The sequence below is a fragment of the Lissotriton helveticus genome, chromosome 5_1 (genome assembly GCF_964261635.1).
Source record: "Lissotriton helveticus chromosome 5_1, aLisHel1.1, whole genome shotgun sequence".
NCBI lineage: Eukaryota > Metazoa > Chordata > Amphibia > Caudata > Salamandridae > Lissotriton > Lissotriton helveticus.
The window spans coordinates 19,104,597-19,123,270 of NC_136065.1; positions in this window are offsets into that span (position 1 = coordinate 19,104,597).

Consider the following 18,674-nt stretch of genomic DNA (forward strand, 5'->3'; position numbering starts at 1 on the left):
TGCATGCAACTTACCAGGGACTCAACTGTTACTACATGCCCCTTACCATGGACTCATCTGTTACTGCATGCCCCCTACCATGGACTCATCTGTTACTGCATGCCCCTTACCATGGATTCATCTGTTACTGCATGTCCCTTACCATGGACTCATCTGTTACTGCATGCCCCCTGCCATGGACTCATCTGTTACTGCATGCCCCCTGCCACGGACTCATCTGTTACTGCATGCCCCTTACAATGGACTCACCTGCTACTGCGTGCCCCTTACCATGGATTCATCTGTTACTGCATGTCCCTTACCATGGACTCATCTGTTACTAAATGCCCTTTACCATGGACTCATCTGTTACTGCGTGCCCCTTACCATGGACTCATCTGTTACTAAATGCCCTTTACCGTGGACTCGTCTGTTACTGCATGCCCCTTACAATGGACTCATCTGCTACTGCGTGCCCCTTACCATGGACTCATCTGTTACTGCATGTCCCTTACCATGGACTCATCTGTTACTAAATGCCCTTTACCATGGACTCATCTGTTACTGCGTGCCCCTTACCATGGACTCATCTGTTACTACATGCCCCTTACCATGGACTTATCTGTTACTACATGCCCCTTACCATGGACTCATCTGTTACTGCATGTCCCTTGCCATGGGCTAATCTGTCACTGCATGCCCCTTACCATGGACTCATCTGTTACTGCATGTCCCTTGCCATGGGCTCATCTGTCACTGCATGCCCCTTACCATGGACTCATCTGTTACTGCGTGCCTCTTACCATGGACTCATCTGTTACTGCATGTCCCTTACCATGGACTCATCTGTTACTAAATGCCCTTTACCATGGACTCATCTGTTACTGCGTGCCCCTTACCATGGACTCATCTGTTACTAAATGCCCTTTACCGTGGACTCGTCTGTTACTGCATGCCCCTTACAATGGACTCATCTGCTACTGCGTGCCCCTTACCATGGACTCATCTGTTACTGCATGTCCCTTACCACGGACTCATCTGTTACTAAATGCCCTTTACCATGGACTCATCTGTTACTGCGTGCCCCTTACCATGGACTCATCTGTTACTACATGCCCCTTACCATGGACTTATCTGTTACTACATGCCCCTTACCATGGACTCATCATCTGGCACTGCATCTCACTTACCATGGACTCATTTGACACTGCATGCCACTTATCGTGAACTCATCTGTAACTGCATGCCACTTGTCGTGAACTCATCTGTAACTGCATGCCACTTATTGTAGACTCATCTGTCACTGCATGTACTTACCATGGACTCATCTGTTACTGCATGCCACTTACCGTAGACTCATCTGTCACTGCATGGTCTTACCATGGACTCATCTGTTCCTGCGTGACACTTTTTTTTTTGTTGAGAGTTTTATATAGCCCGAACTAGACCCGAACCAAATCGGGTATCAGAGTGCTTTACATAGAACCAGTTACATTACATCAGGACACACATTCATTTTAGGCACGGGGAGATTAAGTAATTTGCCCAGAATCACAGGATGTTTTGGCGTCGTTACTGAGACTCAAACCCAGATCCCCAGGTCCGAGGTTGAGCGCACTAGCCGTTAGGCCAACTCCTCTCCCCACTTACCATCGACTCAGCTGTTACTGCATGCCACCTACCATGGACTCATCCACACTGCATGCCACTTACCATGGACTCATTTGTCACTGCATGACACTTACCACGGACTCATCTGTCACTGCATGCCACTTACCATTGACTCATCTGTCACTGCATGCTCTTACCATGGACTCATCTGTTCCTGCATGCCGCTTACCATTGGCTCATCTGTCACTGCATGCTCTTACCATGGACTCATCTGTCACTGCATGCCCCCTGCCATGGACTCATCTGTCACTGCATGCCCCTTACCACTTACCATGGACTAATCTGTCACTGCATGCTCTTACCATGGACTCATCTGTTCCTGCATGCCGCTTACCATTGACTCATCTGTCACTGCATGCTCTTACCATGGACTCATCTGTCACTGCATGCCCCCTGCCATGGACTCATCTGTCACTGCATGCCCCTTACCACTTACCATGGACTCATCTGTCACTGCATGCCACTTACCATGGACTCATCTGTCACTGCATGCCACTTACCATGGACTCATCTGTCACTGCAGGCTCTTACCATGGACTCATCTGTTACTATATGCCCCTTACCATGGACTCATCTGTTACTACATGCCCCTTACCATGGACTCATCTGTTACTACATGCCCCTTACCATGGACTCATCATCTGGCACTGCATCTCACTTACCGTGGACTCATTTGACACTGCATGCCACTTATCGTGAACTCATCTGTAACTGCATGCCACTTATTGTAGACTCATCTGTCACTGCATGTACTTACCATGGACTCATCTGTTACTGCATGCCACTTACTGTAGACTCATCTGTCAATGCATGCCACTTAACATGGACTCATCTGTCACTGCATGCTCTTACCATGGACTCATCTGTTCCTGCGTGACACTTTTTTTCTTTTTTTTTGCAGAGTTTTATATAGCGCAAACTAGACCCGAACCAAATCGGGTATCAGAGTGCTTTACATAGCACCAGTTACGTTACATGAGGACACACATTCATTTTAGGCATGGGGAGAATAAGTGATTTGCCCAGAATCACAGGAGGTTTTGGCGTCGTTACTGAGACTCGAACCCAGATCCCCACATCCGAGGTTGAGCGCACTAACCGTTAGGCCAACTCCTCTCCGCACTTACCATGGACTCAGCTGTTACTGCATGCCACCTACCATGGACTCATCCACACTGCATGCCACTTACCATGGACTAATCTGTCACTGCATTACACTTACCACGGACTCATCTGTCACTGCATGCCACTTATCATGGACTCATCTGTCACTGCATGCTCTTAGCATGAACTCATCTGTCACTGCACGCCACTTATCATGGACTCATCTGTTACTGCATACCCCTTACCATGGACTCATCTGTTACTGCATACCCCTTACCATGGACTCATCTGTTAATGCATACCCCTTACCATGGACTCATCTGTTACTGCATGCCCCCTGCCATGGACTCATCTGTTACTGCATGACACTTACCATGGACTCATATGTTACTGCATGCCACTTACCACTTACCATGGACTCATCATCTGTCACTGCATCCCACTTACCATGGACTCATCTGTTACTGCATGCAACTTACCATGGACTCATCTGTCACTGCATGCTCCCTGCCATGGACTCATATGTTACTGCATGCCACTTACCACTTACCATGGACTCATCATCTGTCACTGCACGCCCCTTACCATGGACTCATCTGTTACTGCATGCCCCTTACCATGAACTCATCTGTTACTGCATACCCCTTACCATGGACTCATCTGTTACTGCATGCCCCCTGCCATGGACTCATCTGTTACTGCATGCCCCTTACCATGGACTCATCTGTTACTGCATGCCCCTTACCATGGACTCATCTGTTACTGCATACCCCTTACCATGGACTCATCTGTTACTGCATGCCCCCTGCCATGGACTCATCTGTCACTGCATGCCCCTTACCATGGACTCATCTGTCACTGCATACCACTTACCATGGACTCATCTGTTACTGCATGCCCCTTACCATGGACTCATCTGTCACTGCATGACACTTACCATGGACTCATCTGTTACTGCGTGCCCCTTACCATGGACTCATCTGTTACTGCATACCCCTTACCATGGACTCATCTGTTACTGCATGCCCCCTGCCATGGACCCATCTGTCACTGCATGCCCCTTACCATGGACTCATCTGTTACTGCATGCCCCTTACCATGAACTCATCTGTTACTGCATGCCCCCTGCCATGGACTCATCTGTTACTGCATGACACTTACCATGGACTCATCTGTTACTGCATGCTCCCTGCCATGGACTCATATGTTACTGCATGCCACTTACCACTTACCATGGACTCATCATCTGTCACTGCATGCCACTTACCATGGACTCATCTGTCACTGCATGCCACTTACCATGGACTCATCTGTTACTGCATGCAACTTACCATGGACTCATCTGTCACTGCATGCCCCTTACCATGGACTCATCTGTTACTGCATGTCCCTTGCCATGGGCTCATCTGTTACTGCATGCCCCTTCCCATCGACTCATCTGTTACTGCATGCCACTTACCATGGACTCATCTGTTACTGCATTCCCCTTACCATGGACTCATCTGTTACTGCATGCCCCTTACCATAGACTCATCTGTTTCTGCATGCCCCTTACCATAGACTCATCTGTTTCTGCATGCAACTTACCATGGACTCATCTGTTACTGCATGCCCCTTACAATGGACTCATCTGTCACTGCATGCCAGTTACCATGGACTAATCTGTTACTGCATGCACTTACCATGGACTCATCTGTTCCTGTGTGACACTTTTTTTCTTTTTTTTTGCAGAGTTTTATATAGCGCAAACTAGACCCGAACCAAATCGGGTATCAGAGTGCTTTACATAGCACCAGTTACGTTACATGAGGACACACATTCATTTTAGGCATGGGGAGAATAAGTGCTTTGCCCAGAATCACAGGAGGTTTTGGCGTCGTTACTGAGACTCGAACCCAGATCCCCACGTCCGAGGTTGGGCGCCCTAACCGTTAGGCCAACTCCTCTCCGCACTTACCATGGACTCAGCTGTTACTGCATGCCACCTACCATGGACTCATCCACACTGCATGCCACTTACCATGGACTCATCTGTCACTGCATTACACTTACCACGGACTCATCTGTCACTGCATGCCACTTACCATGGACTCATCTGTCACTGCATGCTCTTAGCATGAACTCATCTGTCACTGCACGCCACTTACCATGGACTCATCTGTTACTGCATACCCCTTACCATGGACTCATCTGTTACTGCATACCCCTTACCATGGACTCATCTGTTAATGCATACCCCTTACCATGGACTCATCTGTTACTGCATGCCCCCTGCCATGGACTCATCTGTTACTGCATGCAACTTACCATGGACTCATCTGTCACTGCATGCTCCCTGCCATGGACTCATATGTTACTGCATGCCACTTACCACTTACCATGGACTCATCATCTGTCACTGCATCCCACTTACCATGGACTCATCTGTTACTGCATGCAACTTACCATGGACTCATCTGTCACTGCATGCTCCCTGCCATGGACTCATATGTTACTGCATGCCACTTACCACTTACCACCGACTCATCATCTGTCACTGCACACCCCTTACCATGGACTCATCTGTTACTGCATGCCCCTTACCATGGACTCATCTGTTACTGCATACCCCTTACCATGGACTCATCTGTTACTGCATGCCCCTTACCATGGACTCATGTGTTACTGTGTGCCCCTTACCATGGACTCATCTGTTACTGCATACCCCTTACCATGGACTCATCAGTTACTGCATGCCCCCTGCCATGGACTCATCTGCCACTGCATGCCCCTTACCATGGACTCATCTGTCACAGCATACCACTTACCATGGACTCATCTGTTACTGCATGCCCCTTACCATGGACTCATCTGTTACTGCATGCCCCTTACCATGGACTCATCTGTCACTGCATGACACTTACCATGGACTCATCTGTTACTGCGTGCCCCTTACCATGAACTCATCTGTTACTGCATACCCCTTACCATGGACTCATCTGTTACTGCATGCCCCCTGCCATGGACTCATCTGTCACTGCATGCCCCTTACCATGGACTCATCTGTCATTGCATACCACTTACCATGGACTCATCTGTTACTGCATGCCCCTTACCATGAACTCATATGTTACTGCATGCCCCCTGCCATGGACTCATATGTTACTGCATGCCACTTACCACTTACCATGGACTCATCATCTGTCACTGCATGCCACTTACCATGGACTCATCTGTCACTGCATACCACTTACCATGGACTCATCTCTTACTGCATGCAACTTACCATGGACTCATCTGTCACTGCATGCCCCTTACCATGGACTCATCTGTTACTGCATGTCCCTTGCCATGGGCTCATCTGTTACTGCATGCCCCTTCCCATCGACTCATCTGTAACTGCATGCCACTTACCATGGACTCATCTGTTACTGCATTCCCCTTACCATGGACTCATCTGTTACTGCATGCCCCTTACCATAGACTCATCTGTTTCTGCATGCCCCTTACCATAGACTCATCTGTTACTGCACGCCCCTTACCATAGACTCATCTGTTTCTGCATGCCCCTTACCATAGACTCATCTGTTACTGCACGCCCCTTACCATAGACTCATCTGTTTCTGCATGCAACTTACCATGGACTCATCTGTTACTGCACCCCTTACAATGGACTCATCTGTCACTGCATGCCAGTTACCATGGACTCATCTGTTACTGCATGCACTTACCATGGACTCATCTGTTCCTGCGTGACACTTTTTTTCTTTTTTTTGCAGAGTTTTATATAGCGCAAACTAGACCCGAACCAAATCGGGTATCAGAGTGCTTTACATAGCACCAGTTACGTTACATGAGGACACACATTCATTTTAGGCATGGGGAGAATAAGCGATTTGCCCAGAATCACAGGAGGTTTTGGCGTCGTTACTGAGACTCGAACCCAGATCCCCACATCCGAGGTTGAGCGCCCTAACCGTTAGGCCAACTCCTCTCCGCACTTACCATGGACTCAGCTGTTACTGCATGCCACCTACCATGGACTCATCCACACTGCATGCCACTTACCATGGACTCATCTGTCACTGCATTACACTTACCACAGATTCATCTGTCACTGCATGCCACTTACCATGGACTCATCTGTCACTGCATGCTCTTAGCATGAACTCATCTGTCACTGCACGCCACTTACCATGGACTCATCTGTTACTGCATACCCCTTACCATGGACTCATCTGTTACTGCATACCCCTTACCATGGACTCATCTGTTACTGCATGCCCCCTGCCATGGACTCATCATCTGTCACTGCATCCCACTTACCATGGACTCATCTGTTACTGCATGCAACTTACCATGGACTCATCTGTCACTGCATGCTCCCTGCCATGGACTCATATGTTACTGCATGCCACTTACCACTTACCATGGACTCATCATCTGTCACTGCATGCCACTTACCATGGACTCATCTGTTACTGCATGCAACTTACCATGGACTCATCTGTCACTGCATGCTCCCTGCCATGGACTCATATGTTACTGCATGCCACTTACCACTTATCATGGACTCATCATCTGTCACTGCACGCCCCTTACCATGGACTCATCTGTTACTGCATGCCCCTTACCATGGACTCATCTGTTACTGCATACCCCTTACCATGGACTCATCTGTTACTGCATGCCCCCTGCCATGGACTCATCTGTTACTGCATGCCCCTTACCATGGACTCATCTGTTACTGCGTGCCCCTTACCATGGACTCATCTGTTACTGAATACCCCTTACCATGGACTCATCTGTTACTGCATGCCTCCTGCCATGGACTCATCTGTCACTGCATGCCCCTTACCATGGACTCATCTGTCACTGCATACCACTTACCATGGACTCATCTGTTACTGCATGCCCCCTGCCATGGACTCATCTGTCACTGCATGACACTTACCATGGACTCATCTGTTACTGCGTGCCCCTTACCATGGACTCATCTGTTACTGCATACCCCTTACCATGGACTCATCTGTTACTGCATGCCCCCTGCCATGGACTCATCTGTCACTGCATGACACTTACCATGGACTCATCTGTTACTGCATGCCCCTTACCATGGACTCATCTGTTACTGCATGACACTTACCATGGACTCATCTGTTACTGCGTGCCCCTTACCATGGACTCATCTGTTACTGCATACCCCTTACCATGGACTCATCTGTTACTGCATGCCCCCTGCCATGGACTCATCTGTCACTGCATGCCCCTTACCATGGACTCATCTGTCATTGCATACCACTTACCATGGACTCATCTGTTACTGCATGCCCCTTACCATGAACTCATCTGTTACTGCATGCCCCCTGCCATGGACTCATCTGTTACTGCATGACACTTACCATGGACTCATCTGTTACTGCATGCTCCCTGCCATGGACTCATATGTTACTGCATGCCACTTACCACTTACCATGGACTCATCATCTGTCACTGCATGCCACTTACCATGGACTCATCTGTCTCTGCATGCCACTTACCATGGACTCATCTGTTACTGCATGCAACTTACCATGGACTCATCTGTCACTGCATGCCCCTTACCATGGACTCATCTGTTACTGCATGTCCCTTGCCATGGGCTCATCTGTTACTGCATGCCCCTTCCCATCGACTCATCTGTCACTGCATGCCACTTACCATGGACTCATCTGTTACTGCATGCCCCCTGCCATGGACTCATCTGTTACTGCATTCCCCTTACCATGGACTCATCTGTTACTACATGCCCCTTACCATAGACTCATCTGTTTCTGCATGCCCCTTACCATAGACTCATCTGTTACTGCACGCCCCTTACCATAGACTCATCTGTTTCTGCATGCAACTTACCATGGACTCATCTGTTACTGCATGCCCCTTACAAAGGACTCATCTGTCACTGCATGCCAGTTATCATGGACTCATCTGTTACTGCACGCACTTACCATGGACTCATCTGTTCCTCCACGCCATTTACCATGGACTCCTCCGGGGCAGAACTAACTTAAAACAAAATCATAAACTTACTATTTTTGATATTCACAGAAGGCATTTAGTAGACTTAAGTTAGGATTTTGTCTTAAGTTGAACTTAAATTAACTTAAGTTTGTCTTAAGTTTAACTTAAGATAAAATCCTAACTTAAGACAGAATCCTAACTTAAGACTACTAAATGCCTTCAGTGAATACCAAAAGTAGTAAGTTTATGATTTTGTCTTAAGTTAGTTCCGTGAATCGGCCCCATCCGATACTACATGCCACTTACCATGGACTCATCTGTTACTGCATGCCACTTACTATCACTGCATCTCAATTACGATGAGCTTCAGAGTTCACTGCATCACACTTCTCTGGCACTTCTGCTGTCACTGCATGTTATTTATCATGGCCTTCTACAGTCACTTACTATGGACTCTCTATTACTTCAGGCACTTACTCCAAATGCCCTCTATCAATGCATGGCACTCACTCCAGACTCTCTCTATCACTGCATGACACTTACAGTAGACTCTCTCTATCACAGAATGACACTTACCATGGACTCTCTCTATCGCTGCATGACACTTACAGCAGACTCTCTCTATCACAGCATGACACTTACTCCAGACTATATCACTGCATGGCACTTACCATGGACTCTCTCTATCGCTGCATGACACTTACTCCAGACTATATCACTGCATGCCACTTACCATGGACTCTCTCTATCGCTGCATGACACTTACAGCAGACTCTCTCTATCACAGCATGACACTTACTCCAGACTATATCACTGCATGGCACTTACCATTGACTCTCTCTATCGCTGCATGACACTTACAGCAGACTCTCTCTATCACAGCATGACACTTACTCCAGACTATATCACTGCATGCACTTACCATGGACTCTCTCTATCACAGCATGACACTTACAGCAGACTCTCTCTATCACTGCATGCCACTTACCATGGACTCTCTCTATCACTGCATGACACTTACAGCAGACTCTCTCTATCACAGCATGACACTTACAGCAGACTCTCTCTATCACAGCATGACACTTACTCCAGACTATATCACTGCATGCCACTTACCATTGACTCTCTCTATCGCTGCATGACACTTACAGCAGACTCTCTCTATCACAGCATGACACTTACAGCAGACTCTCTCTATCACAGCATGACACTTACTCCAGACTATATCACTGCATGCCACTTACCATGGACTCTCTCTATCACTGCATGGCACTTACCATGGACTCTCTCTATCGCTGCATGACACTTACTCCAGACTATATCACTGCATGCCACTTACAGCAGACTATATCACTGCATGCACTTACCATGGACTCTCTCTATCGCTGCATGACACTTACAGCAGACTCTCTCTATCACAGCATGACACTTACTCCAGACTATATCACTGCATGCCACTTACAGCAGACTATATCACTGCATGCACTTACCATGGACTCTCTCTATCACTGCATGGCACTTACCATTGACTCTCTCTATCGCTGCATGACACTTACAGCAGACTCTCTCTATCACAGCATGACACTTACTCCAGACTATATCACTGCATGGCACTCACTCCAGACTCTCTCTATCACTGCATGACACTTACAGCAGACTCTCTCTATCACTGCATGCCACTTACCATGGACTCTCTCTATCGCTGCATGACACTTATTCCAGACTATATCACTGCATGGCACTTACCATGGACTCTCTCTATCGCTGCATGACACTTACAGCAGACTCTCTCTATCGCTGCATGACACTTACAGCAGACTCTCTCTATCACAGCATGACACTTATTCCAGACTATATCACTGCATGGCACTTACCATGGACTCTCTCTATCGCTGCATGACACTTACAGCAGACTCTCTCTATCGCTGCATGACACTTACTCCAGACTATATCACTGCATGCCACTTACCATGGACTCTCTCTATCGCTGCATGACACTTACAGCAGACTCTCTCTATCACAGCATGACACTTACTCCAGACTATATCACTGCATGACACTTACAGCAGACTCTCTCTATCACTGCATGGCACTTACAGCAGACTCGCTCTATCACAGCATGACACATACCATGGACTCTCTCTATCGCTGCATGACACTTACTCCAGACTATATCACTGCATGCCACTTACCATGGACTCTCTCTATTGCTGCATGACACTTACAGCAGACTCTCTCTATCACAGCATGACACTTACTCCAGACTATATCACTGCATGCCACTTACCATGGACTCTCTCTATTGCTGCATGACACTTACAGCAGACTCTCTCTATCACAGCATGACACTTACAGCAGACTCTCTCTATCACAGCATGACACTTACTCCAGACTATATCACTGCATGCCACTTACCATTGACTCTCTCTATCGCTGCATGACACTTACAGCAGACTCTCTCTATCACAGCATGACACTTACAGCAGACTCTCTCTATCACAGCATGACACTTACTCCAGACTATATCACTGCATGCCACTTACCATGGACTCTCTCTATCACTGCATGGCACTTACCATGGACTCTCTCTATCGCTGCATGACACTTACTCCAGACTATATCACTGCATGCCACTTACAGCAGACTATATCACTGCATGCACTTACCATGGACTCTCTCTATCGCTGCATGACACTTACAGCAGACTCTCTCTATCACAGCATGACACTTACTCCAGACTATATCACTGCATGCCACTTACAGCAGACTATATCACTGCATGCACTTACCATGGACTCTCTCTATCACTGCATGGCACTTACCATTGACTCTCTCTATCGCTGCATGACACTTACAGCAGACTCTCTCTATCACAGCATGACACTTACTCCAGACTATATCACTGCATGGCACTCACTCCAGACTCTCTCTATCACTGCATGACACTTACAGCAGACTCTCTCTATCACTGCATGCCACTTACCATGGACTCTCTCTATCGCTGCATGACACTTATTCCAGACTATATCACTGCATGGCACTTACCATGGACTCTCTCTATCGCTGCATGACACTTACAGCAGACTCTCTCTATCGCTGCATGACACTTACAGCAGACTCTCTCTATCACAGCATGACACTTATTCCAGACTATATCACTGCATGGCACTTACCATGGACTCTCTCTATCGCTGCATGACACTTACAGCAGACTCTCTCTATCGCTGCATGACACTTACTCCAGACTATATCACTGCATGCCACTTACCATGGACTCTCTCTATCGCTGCATGACACTTACAGCAGACTCTCTCTATCACAGCATGACACTTACTCCAGACTATATCACTGCATGACACTTACAGCAGACTCTCTCTATCACTGCATGGCACTTACAGCAGACTCGCTCTATCACAGCATGACACTTACCATGGACTCTCTCTATCGCTGCATGACACTTACTCCAGACTATATCACTGCATGCCACTTACCATGGACTCTCTCTATTGCTGCATGACACTTACAGCAGACTCTCTCTATCACAGCATGACACTTACTCCAGACTATATCACTGCATGCCACTTACCATGGACTCTCTCTATTGCTGCATGACACTTACAGCAGACTCTCTCTATCACAGCATGACACTTACTCCAGACTATATCACTGCATGGCACTTACCATGGACTCTCTCTATTGCTGCATGACACTTACAGCAGACTCTCTCTATCACAGCATGACACTTATTCTAGACTATATCACTGCATGGCACTTACCATGGACTCTCTCTATCGCTGCATGACACTTACAGCAGACTCTCTCTATCACAGCATGCCACTTACTCCAGACTATATCACTGCATGCCACTTACAGCAGACTCTCTCTATCGCTGCATGACTCTTACAGCAGACTCTCTCTATCACAGCATGACACTTACTCCAGACTATATCACTGCATGCCACTTACAGCAGACTCTCTCTATCGCTGCATGACACTTACAGCAGACTCTCTCTATCGCTGCATGACACTTACAGCAGACTCTCTCTATCGCTGCATGACACTTACTCCAGACTATATCACTGCATGCCACTTACAGCAGACTCTCTCTATCGCTGCATGACACTTACAGCAGACTCTCTCTATCGCTGCATGACACTTACAGCAGACTCTCTCTATCGCTGCATGACACTTACTCCAGACTATATCACTGCATGGCACTCACTCCAGACTCTCTCTATCACAGCATGACACTTACAGCAGACTCTCTCTATCACAGCATGACACTTACAGCAGACTCTCTCTATCACAGCATGACACTTACAGCAGACTCTCTCTATCACTGCATGCCACTTACCATGAACTCTCTCTATCGCTGCATGACACTTACAGCAGACTCTCTCTATCACAGCATGACACTTACAGCAGACTCTCTCTATCACAGCATGACACTTACAGCAGACTCTCTCTATCACAGCATGACACTTACAGCAGACTCTCTCTATCACAGCATGACACTTACTCCAGACTATATCACTGCATGCCACTTACCATTGACTCTCTCTATCGCTGCATGACACTTACAGCAGACTCTCTCTATCACAGCATGACACTTACTCCAGACTATATCACTGCATGCCACTTACAGCAGACTCTCTCTATCGCTGCATGACACTTACAGCAGACTCTCTCTATCGCTGCATGACACTTACAGCAGACTCTCTCTATCGCTGCATGACACTTACAGCAGACTCTCTCTATCACAGCATGACACTTACTCCAGACTATATCACTGCATGACACTTACCATGGACTCTCTCTATCACTGCATGACACTTACAGCAGACTCTCTCTATCGCTGCATGACACTTACAGCAGACTCTCTCTATCACAGCATGACACTTACAGCAGACTCTCTCTATCACAGCATGACACTTACAGCAGACTCTCTCTATCACTGCATGCCACTTACCATGGACTCTCTCTATCGCTGCATGACACTTACAGCAGACTCTCTCTATCACAGCATGACACTTACAGCAGACTCTCTCTATCACAGCATGACACTTACAGCAGACTCTCTCTATCACAGCATGACACTTACAGCAGACTCTCTCTATCACAGCATGACACTTACTCCAGACTATATCACAGCATGCCACTTACCATTGACTCTCTCTATCGCTGCATGACACTTACAGCAGACTCTCTCTATCACAGCATGACACTTACAGCAGACTCTCTCTATCGCTGCATGACACTTACAGCAGACTCTCTCTATCACAGCATGACACTTACTCCAGACTATATCACTGCATGCCACTTACAGCAGACTCTCTCTATCGCTGCATGACACTTACAGCAGACTCTCTCTATCGCTGCATGACACTTACAGCAGACTCTCTCTATCGCTGCATGACACTTACAGCAGACTCTCTCTATCGCTGCATGACACTTACAGCAGACTCTCTCTATCGCTGCATGACACTTACAGCAGACTCTCTCTATCGCTGCATGACACTTACAGCAGACTCTCTCTATCACAGCATGACACTTACTCCAGACTATATCACAGCATGACACTTACTCCAGACTATATCACTGCATGGCACTTACCATTGACTCTCTCTATCGCTGCATGACACTTACAGCAGACTCTCTCTATCACAGCATGACACTTACAGCAGACTCTCTCTATCACAGCATGACACTTACTCCAGACTATATCACAGCATGACACTTACTCCAGACTATATCACTGCATGGCACTTACCATTGACTCTCTCTATCGCTGCATGACACTTACAGCAGACTCTCTCTATCACAGCATGACACTTACAGCAGACTCTCTCTATCACAGCATGACACTTACAGCAGACTCTCTCTATCACAGCATGACACTTACTCCAGACTATATCACTGCATGCCACTTACCATGGACTCTCTCTATCGCGGCATGACACTTACAGCAGACTCTCTCTATCGCTGCATGACACTTACAGCAGACTCTCTCTATCGCTGCATGACACTTACCATGGACTCTCTATATCACAGCATGACACTTACAGTAGACTCTCTCTATCACAGCATGACACTTACCATGGACTCTCTCTATCGCTGCATGACACTTACAGCAGACTCTCTCTATCACAGCATGACACTTACAGCAGACTATATCGCTGCATGACACTTACCATGGACTCTCTCTATCGCTGCATGACACTTACAGCAGACTCTCTCTATCGCTGCATGACACTTACCATGGACTCTCTATATCACAGCATGACACTTACAGTAGACTCTCTCTATCACAGCATGACACTTACCATGGACTCTCTCTATCGCTGCATGACACTTACAGCAGACTCTCTCTATCACAGCATGACACTTACAGCAGACTATATCGCTGCATGACACTTACCATGGACTCTCTCTATCGCTGCATGACACTTACTCCAGACTATATCACTGCATGACACTTACAGCAGACTCTCTCTATCACAGCATGACACTTACAGCAGACTCTCTCTATCACAGCATGACACTTACCATGGACTCTCTCTATCGCTGCATGACACTTACAGCAGACCCTCTCTATCGCTGCATGACACTTACCATGGACTCTCTCTATCGCTGCATGACACTTACAGCAGACTCTCTCTATCACAGCATGACACTTACAGCAGACTATATCGCTGCATGACACTTACCATGGACTCTCTCTATCGCTGCATGACACTTACTCCAGACTATATCACTGCATGCCACTTACCATTGACTCTCTCTATCGCTGCATGGCACTTACAGCAGACTCTCTCTATCACAGCATGACACTTACAGCAGACTATATCACTGCATGACACTTACCATGGACTCTCTCTATCGCTGCATGACACTTACCATGGACTCTCTCTATCGCTGCATGACACTTACAGCAGACTCTCTCTATCACTGCATGACACTTACAGCAGACTCTCTCTATCGCTGCATGACACTTACAGCAGACTCTCTCTATCACAGCATGACACTTACCATGGACTCTCTCTATCGCTGCATGACACTTACCATGGACTCTCTATATCACTGCATGCCACTTACAGCAGACTCTCTCTATCGCTGCATGACACTTACAGCAGACTCTCTCTATCACAGCATGACACTTACAGCAGACTCTCTCTATCACAGCATGACACTTACAGCAGACTCTCTCTATCACAGCATGACACTTACAGCAGACTATATCACTGCATGACACTTACCATGGACTCTCTCTATCGCTGCATGACACTTACAGCAGACTCTCTCTATCACAGCATGACACTTACTCCAGACTATATCACTGCATGGCACTTACCATGGACTCTCTCTATCGCTGCATGACACTTACAGTAGACTCTCTCTATCACTGCATGACACTTACAGCAGACTCTCTCTATCGCTGCATGACACTTACAGTAGACTCTCTCTATCGCTGCATGACACTTACAGCAGACTCTCTCTATCGCTGCATGACACTTACCATGGACTCTCTATATCACTGCATGCCACTTACAGCAGACTCTCTCTATCGCTGCATGACACTTACAGCAGACTCTCTCTATCGCTGCATGACACTTACAGCAGACTCTCTCTATCGCTGCATGACACTTACAGCAGACTCTCTCTATCACAGCATGACACTTACTCCAGACTATATCGCTGCATGACACTTACAGCAGACTATATCACTGCATGCCACTTACCATGGACTCTCTATATCACTGCATGCCACTTACCATGGACTCTCTCTATCACAGCATGACACTTACAGCAGACTCTCTCTATCACAGCATGACACTTACAGCAGACTCTCTCTATCGCTGCATGACACTTACAGCAGACTCTCTCTATCACAGCATGACACTTACAGCAGACTCTCTCTATCACAGCATGACACTTACAGCAGACTCTCTCTATCACAGCATGACACTTACAGCAGACTCTCTCTATCACAGCATGACACTTACAGCAGACTCTCTCTATCACAGCATGACACTTACAGCAGACTCTCTCTATCACAGCATGACACTTACAGCAGACTCTCTCTATCGCTGCATGACACTTACAGCAGACTCTCTCTATCACAGCATGACACTTACTCCAGACTATATCACTGCATGGCACTTACCATGGACTCTCTCTATCACAGCATGACACTTACAGTAGACTCTCTCTATCACAGCATGACACTTACAGTAGACTCTCTCTATCACAGCATGACACTTACAGCAGACTCTCTCTATCACAGCATGACACTTACTCCAGACTATATCACTGCATGACACTTACCATGGACTCTCTCTATCACAGCATGACACTTACAGCAGACTCTCTCTATCACAGCATGACACTTACAGCAGACTCTCTCTATCACAGCATGACACTTACTCCAGACTATATCACTGCATGACACTTACCATGGACTCTCTCTATCGCTGCATGACACTTACAGCAGACTCTCTCTATCACAGCATGACACTTACAGCAGACTCTCTCTATCACAGCATGACACTTACTCCAGACTATATCACTGCATGGCACTTACCATGGACTCTCTCTATCGCTGCATGACACTTACAGCAGACTCTCTCTATCACAGCATGACACTTACAGCAGACTCTCTCTATCACAGCATGACACTTACTCCAGACTATATCACTGCATGGCACTTACCATGGACTCTCTCTATCGCTGCATGACACTTACAGCAGACTCTCTCTATCGCTGCATGACACTTACAGCAGACTCTCTCTATCGCTGCATGACACTTACAGCAGACTCTCTCTATCACAGCATGACACTTACTCCAGACTATATCACTGCATGGCACTTACCATGGACTCTCTCTATCGCTGCATGACACTTACAGCAGACTCTCTCTATCACAGCATGACACTTACAGTAGACTCTCTCTATCACAGCATGACACTTACAGTAGACTCTCTCTATCACAGCATGACACTTACTCCAGACTATATCACTGCATGGCACTTACCATGGACTCTCTCTATCGCTGCATGACACTTACAGCAGACTCTCTCTATCGCTGCATGACACTTACAGCAGACTCTCTCTATCGCTGCATGACACTTACAGCAGACTCTCTCTATCACAGCATGACACTTACTCCAGACTATATCACTGCATGGCACTTACCATGGACTCTCTCTATCGCTGCATGGCACTTACTCCAGACTATATCACTGCATGACACTTACCATGGACTCTCTCTATCACAGCATGACACTTACAGCAGACTCTCTCTATCACTGCATGCCACTTACCATGGACTCTCTCTATCACTGCATGACACTTACAGCAGACTCTCTCTATCACAGCATGACACTTACAGCAGACTCTCTCTATCGCTGCATGACACTTACTCCAGACTATATCACTGCATGACACTTACCATGGACTCTCTCTATCACAGCATGACACTTACCATGGACTCTCTCTATCGCTGCATGACACTTACCATGGACTCTCTCTATCGCTGCATGACACTTACAGCAGACTCTCTCTATCACAGCATGACACTTACAGTAGACTCTCTCTATCACAGCATGACACTTACTCCACACTATATCACTGCATGGCACTTACCATGGACTCTCTCTATCGCTGCATGACACTTACAGCAGACTCTCTCTATCACAGCATGACACTTACAGTAGACTCTCTCTATCGCTGCATGACACTTACCATGGACTCTCTGTATCACAGCATGACACTTACTCCAGACTATATCACTGCATGGCACTTACCATGGACTCTCTCTATCGCTGCATGACACTTACAGCAGACTCTCTCTATCGCTGCATGACACTTACCATGGACTCTCTCTATCGCTGCATGACACTTACAGCAGACTCTCTCTATCACAGCATGACACTTACTCCAGA